The sequence below is a fragment of the Megalobrama amblycephala genome, linkage group LG14 (genome assembly GCF_018812025.1).
Source record: "Megalobrama amblycephala isolate DHTTF-2021 linkage group LG14, ASM1881202v1, whole genome shotgun sequence".
In the NCBI taxonomy this organism is placed as follows: Eukaryota; Metazoa; Chordata; class Actinopteri; order Cypriniformes; family Xenocyprididae; genus Megalobrama; species Megalobrama amblycephala.
This window is the reverse complement of record NC_063057.1, coordinates 48625353-48632922: the sequence shown is the minus strand read 5'-3', so window position 1 is coordinate 48632922 and position 7570 is coordinate 48625353.

The window sequence follows — 7570 nt, the reverse complement described above, 5'->3', positions numbered from 1 at the left end:
AGTGCTATGCTATTGTTAACATGTTAGCAAATTAGCAAGTTAGTATTTTTTGTGAATTAGCTTGTGATACAGTTGTGCTCAGAATTATTGGCACCCTTGGTAAATATTATCAAAGATGACTGTAAAAATAAATCTGCATTGTTTATCCTTTTGATCTTTAATTCATAAAATTAGCAAAAATTTAACCTTTCATTGAAGAAAAAGAATTGAAAGTGGGGGGAAAATCACATTATGAAATAAATGTTTTTTCTCAAACACGTTGGCCACAACTATTGGCACCATTTTATTCAATACTTTTTGCAACCTCCTTTTGCCAAGATAACAGCTCTGAGTCTTCACCTATAATGCCTGATGAGTTTGGAGAACACCTGACAAGAGATCAGAGACCATTCCTTCATGCAGAATCTCTCCAGATCCTTCAGATTCCAGCTCCATGTTGGTGCTTCTTCTCTTCAGTTCACTCCACTCATTTTCTTTAGGGTTCAGGTCAGGGGACTGAGATGGCCGTGGCAGAAGCTTCATTCTGTGCTCAGTGACACATTTTTGTGTTGGTTTTGATGTTTGTTTTGGATCATTGTCCTGATGGAAGATCCAACCATGGCCCATTATTGGATTTCTAGCAGAAGCGGCCAGGTTTTGATTTTTATCTGTTGGTATTTGATAGGATCCATGATACCATGTATCTGAACAACATCTCCAGGACCTCCAGTAGAAAAATAGGCCCAAAACATTAAAAATCCAGTGTTATATTTAACCGTGGGAAAGGGGTACTTTTTATCCATGTGTGCACCAAACCCATCTGGTGGGTTTGCTGCCAAAAAACTTTTTTGTTTGTTTCATCTGACCATAGAAGCCAGTCCTTCTTGAAGTTCCAGTCTTGTCTGACAACTGAATATGCTGGAGATTGTTTCTGGATGAGAGAGGAGGATTTTTCTTGAAACCCTCCCGAACAACTTGTGGGGATGAAGGTGCTGTTTGATCATTTTTTTAGGCTTTCTGAGACTCAAGACTCAACTAATCTCTGCAGTTCTCCAGCTGTGATCCTTGGAGAGTCTTTGGCCACTCAAACTTTCCTCCTCACCGTGCATTAGGACGATTTAGATACACATACTCTTCCAGGCAGATTTGTAACATGTTTAGTTGATTGGATCTTCTTAATTATTGCCCTGATAGTGGAAATGGGGATTTTCAATGCTTTAGCTATTTTTTTTTTTTTTACAGCCACTTTCTATTTTGTGAAGCTCAGCAATCTTTTGCTGCACATCAGAACTATATTCTTTGTGATGAATGATTACAGGAATTTGGCCTTTGTGTTTCCTCATGTTTATACTCCTGTGGAACAGGAAGTCATGGCTGGACAATTTCATGTTCATGATCAAAAGGATAAACAATGCAGATTTATTTTTATAGTCATCTTTGATCATATTTACCAAGGGTGCCAATAATTCTGACCACAACTGTAGTTAGCTAAGTTTACACTAATAAAAATGTTCACATTGAAGTTAATTTTAAGTTAAATGTATGAATTAGTGTACTCAAACATTTCAAATAAATTGACAAATGAGGATTCAAACACAGGAACTTAAATACACAAGTTAACAAGGTGAATACAGCTGAACAGGATAATACAATCAAATCAGAAACCATAGCAACACACCAGACACGCAGACAGGAGATGAACACAAGGGCAGAAAACCAAACTAAACTGAATATAATTGTGACACAAAAAATGCTGGGTTGTTTGGACAAACCCAATAGACAAACCCAACCATTGGGTTAGATTAAGTATTTTGACTCAGTGCTTGGGTTTGTCCATATTTTACCCAAATTTGAGTTGAATCAACCCAGCATTTTTAAGAGTGTGTAATGAAAGTTGATAGGGACCGTGACTATTTTAGAAAAAAAAGAGAAGAAAAACAAAGCTGGCTCCAAAATGTGCTCAAAATAGTCCGTACAGCTGTTCTCTGTCACAAATTATTAAATATTACATCAGAATTTGTTAGAAATTGAATGATGACAGTCTGTCAAGCTCTTTGTATGAAAAAAAGCAGCATGAACATTCCACTAAGCAACTCCTTTTGTAACCCCCCCCCCCAATCAATCAATCAATCAATCAATCAATCAATCAATCAATCAATCAGTCGTCTATCTATCTATCTATCTATCTATCTATCTATCTATCTATCTATCTATCTATCTATCTATCTATCTATCTATCTATCTATCTATCTATCTATCTATCAGTCAGTTCAGTAACTTTATTATCCATGTTATAGAAATGTAGGATATAATGAATGATTATAATAATACATGTTATAAATATTTCGAAAGTTATTCAATTATTTGTGTTTGACTGTCTGCATCCAATTTCATTGTTTGGAAAACAGCAGCATGAACATTCTGCTAAACTACTTTTGTACTTTTTTTCAATATTAATAATCATCATCACCATTAATATTTTTATCATACATTTATTAAGTTTTAAAATAGTCATAGTTTGAGCTTGATAGACAGACCCCATCCAATTCCATTCAAATATTTGGGAGAACTATAATTGTTTTTGTGGTGTAGTTTTCTGTTGCAGATATTTTGTACAGTAAGGATCCTTTCGAAATACACATCTTCTATATTGTTCAGCTCTCTTCCATCGATGGAAGATTTCAAGATGTTTATTCATGTTTGATCAGGTTGATAAAGCGCTCACACCTACAGGCAAAAATACAGTTACAAGGTAGCAACAGAGCGCTGAAGTGGAGCTGTGCTTGATTCTTTTTCCATGATGAGTCATTTCACACAATGTCAAAGATATCAATATGACTAATACTAATTATGCCTTTGCATTTTACAAAGAGCCCATGCTTATTTCAGTCAGTGCATGTATTTTTTTTTTTTCAGATCTGAAAAGGGTTATTGTAGAACAACATTGAGGGTCATTACATTCACTTGTTATTACACTGCATGAAATGCAACGCAAGGCTGACCTAGAACCAGCAACAAATGCATAAACACATCAATGGTCCTATAGAGTTTAAAGACTTACAGTGTGTGTTACTCAATGCTTGAATCTGATAACTCTGATATTCTATATACAACCACATAGCAACCATCCAGCATACCCTAGCAACCATTTAGAACGCCTTGAAAATCAATGTATCAATTCCAATTACACAAGCTTTGTTTGATTTCAATTTGTTTTCGATTCATTTTTCAGTTATAATGTCTTTGCTTACATATGAAAGAGCATTGAAGATTTGTTAATGAATTTGAGTACACTTGTCACGTTGTATGTTGTTTTTGTGTGCAGCCCTTGAAAAAAACTCACTCAAAAGAGAGACATTTCTTGACCTTATTTTGAAACACTGCCTTTTTATTGCTTCACATTCAGTACAGGCTGCTACCTGCGAAACCAGATAACTGATTTCTTTTGGCATTGCGAAAAACAAAGTCCTATGCAACTGAGTGATTAAGTTCAGCAGAACGAAGTGGAATCTGCAGGACAGGAAGTGCTGTATAAATGCTTTCATATACTAGTGATGATAGGCATAGTATAAAGATCAAGGTTATACTTTATTTTACAGTGCTGTAGTTACATTGTAATTACTCAAATAAGTACTGAGTGCTATTAATTAACTACATATACTTACTTTAGAGTTACAGTTAGGTTTGGTGTAGGGTTAGTTACTTTGTAATTATGCATAATTTACTGTTATTACTATAGTAAGTACATGTAGTAACGTGTAACTACGGCACTGTAAAATAAAGTGTTACCAAAATCAATCTTAAGATTTTAAGCATTGGAATTGGGTTAGTTAAGAGGACAATTGCAGTTAATGACCCAATATTTTACTTCTTTTTTTTTTTTTTTTTTTTCCTTAAAATGTAAAACATCTTATTTTAATTTTCACTAGACTACAAAATAATTCAATCAGATATAATGAGAAAAAGTAACTATTTTACAAGGTGGTAATGAATTTCTATGAAAGCATACGATTTTGGGGGGTGGGGGGTGAAAGTAAGCAAAAAAGGTCATCCCCTAAACCTAACCGTCCAACCTGATCTTACAGGAAAATGCAACTATGTTGGTGATTTCATATGAATTTGTACGATTTTAATTGTACGATTATTAGAAAAAAGTAAACATGAAGGTCAACCCTTAAACATACCCGTCACTGGCGTGTAAGCAGATCGTACGGATGAGAGCGTACGAATTTGACAATTCGCCAAAACGTAAAATAGTTACAAATTTCCATGAGAATGTGTTGAAATATTCATGTTACTTAATTAGCAGATAGTGCCACCAATTCATTTCATCAAGTGCATATTAACATGAAAACAGGCAAAATATTAAGCACTCATTGAAGTGTATTTCATTTCAAAGCAGGTGTGTAGGTCTGCTGTGCCTTTCACCTTTCAACTCCATTGCAGTATAAAAAAAAAAAAAAAAAAAAAAAAAGTAGAGAGAAAGAGTCGTCCTTGAAGCTGTATCTTGATTTCCGATTGCATGCAAAATGTGCAAGTCTAAAAGGAAGCTTATATCAAAGGAGAAACAGCAGCCAACAATTCAAAACTAGCCCCTGTCACCCCCCCGAAGGTCCTACGTGACCCAGTTTCAGGTGTGTTAGTATGAGAATGAGCTTTGTGGTTAACCCATGCAAGCAGCTTTTTTTCTTTTCTTTTTTTTTCTCAAACAGGCACACATACACAGTATGGTGTGCTGCCAACTCCTGATATTATCTGTAGACTCATACTCATAATCACACATATATCAACACCAGTCTGACAGAATAGCTATGTCAGCAATGCTGTACCACAAAGAAACTTCATGGGTTTCATGAAAAGCTTTAAACAGTCAAGTGTTTAAACTTCTATAGAGTAAGTAAAGAGTAATGTCAGCGCTCAACACTTTTGTATAGTTTATTTATTTACTTATTTTTACAGAACGTGAACTTACAGTGTGCTTACCAAAAAACAAAAGGGGGTAATTGCATGAGTTAATATTAGGTTTAGCGTTAGATGTCGAGTTATTACCTAGTTATTACTATTGTAGGTACATAGAATGTACATGGAGAACTGGACTGTAAAATAAAGTTATACCCTGTTTGCTGTAAACATTCAACAATTACCAGGATTGTGTGCCATTCAGAAATAAATTAAGAATGCCATTAATAATTAAATTCCATTTAACATTTTTGAATTCAGTTTAAATTGATGTAGTGAACAAGATATAGAACTGCAAATATAAGGAAGTAGAATTAAAGAAATTCATATAATTTTTGTAACCTAAGCTCATTGGAAAGACATGCCTCTACGTGATATTAATCTTTTATCATCATTCACCGGATATTTCAGTTATGAACTTGATGAGTTGAACTTGAAAGACAAAATCTGCCAATACAAACTTTGAGTGTTGACCTGATAAAGTCTTGTTTGAGAGTTTTGAAAAAAATATAGTTTGCTAAATGAATAAGTTTAAAAAGTATTAAACGTTTATAGTCATTATGGATGGATGCATAGATGCATAGTAGGTTTGATACTGGTGAATGTACCTCTGAATGCAAGGGTGTGCTCTAAAATTCTTTCATATGAACACATCCTTGAAGAATATGAGACCTGATGGGCTGAATGTGTTTTTCAATTGTCTGGGGTTTGTTCCAGCTCCTGTTAAATACAAGAACAGTGCCAAACTTAAGGAAAGTATCCACTGCCTCTCAAATACCAAAAAAAATGGGAGTTAAACAGTTAAATGACTTCAGACCCATAGTGCTGACGTCTATACTGGGAAAATGCACGGAAAAGGAAATTATGAGGCATCTGATAAATACTGTGAGTAATGATTTAGATCCATTGCGATGTGCATACAAAAAAGCTAAAGGCACTGATGACAGAGTGTTAACAATTATTTGCTGAACATGTACAGCAAACTACAAAATATGCAAGGATTTTGTTTTTAGACTTTACGTCTAAAAGAATTTTGTTGAAAGTATTCTGACTTTCAGTATGACCTTGTGGTATTGTAACTTGAGTGTTAAAAATAGAGCTAAATTGTCAAAGATTGTTAATGAAGCCAGAAATATAATTTATTTCAAGTCAAGCAAAAGAACCTTAATGATATTGGAGGATGTGTCTTACCCCCTTTATTGTGAGTTCCCTTTGCTGCCATCAAGGAGGCGTTATAGGCAACCACCAGTAGTGAAAAAGTGTTATCCTTCGTGCCTAACACTGCTAAAAAAATTAAATGCAAGAGATAGCATTTTTTTTTTTAAATGTGTTTAGTATTTATGTTGTTTATGTATTGACATTTATGTATTTTACGGTGAATCCAAAGACACATTTCTATAACATGGATAATAAAGTTACTGAACTGACTGATAGATAGATAGATAGATAGATAGATAGATAGATAGATAGATAGATAGATAGATAGATAGATAGATAGATAGATAGATAGATAGATAGATAGATAGATAGATAGATAGATAGATAGATGGATGGATGATCGACATTGATTGATGATTGATTGATTGATTGCTTGATTGATTGATTGATTGATTGATTGATTATGCCATTTTAAATGTTCCTAATATTGTTTTGGGTGTCTCCTACAACAGGTTTACATGCATGCAAGTTCAAAAAATACTTTCGTTTTCTCATAATATACATTTAATTTCACCTCAGTTCTCAATGATTGGCAAACAATTCGTTAGAAGCAGTTCAAAGAATCAGTCTCTCTAAACCCCTCCTTTCCGTGAGCCTACACTGCTCTGATTGGTCTACTACACGCACCGCACGCCCCCTGCAGTAACTGAATGACAGCTATCAATTCGCAAGATATTGTATACAATGTATGGAAAGAAAAGATAGATAAATTTCGAGAAAAAAGTCGAAATAAAATGTTGAGATAAACTCGTTAAATTATGAGAAAAAACTTGTTAAATTAAAAAAAAAACTCGTTAAATTAAAAAAAAAAGTCGAGATAAAATGTTGAGAATAAACTCGTTAAATTACGAGAAAAAACTCGTTAAATTTCGAGAAAAAAGTCGAGATAAAATGTTGAGAATAAAGTCATTAAATTACGAGAAAAAAGTTGTTAAATTACGAGAACAAATTCGTTAAATTATGAGAAAAATGATGTTAAATTTCGAGAAAAAAGTCGAGATAAAATGTTGAGAATAAACTCATTAAATTATGAGAAAAAAGTTGTTAAATTACGAGAACAAATTTGTTAAATTACGAATTTGTTCTCATAATTTAATGACTTTTTTCTCGGAATTTAACGATTTTTTTCTCGAAATTTAACAAGTATATTCTCAATATTTTATCTCGACTTTTTTCTTGAAATTTAACAAGTTTTTTCTCGTAATTTAATGAGTTTATTCTCAACATTTTATTTCGAGTTTTTTCTCGAAATTTAACGAGTTTTTGCTCGAAATTTAACATCTTTAATCTCGAGATGGTTTTATTTTTCTTGCCCCTAATCCTCTTTCGTAGGATATCCTATATCCTATATGTGGGAACTGTATCAGAATGCCAAGCAAAGCTGAAAACCTCTAAGATAAGATAAACATTTAGG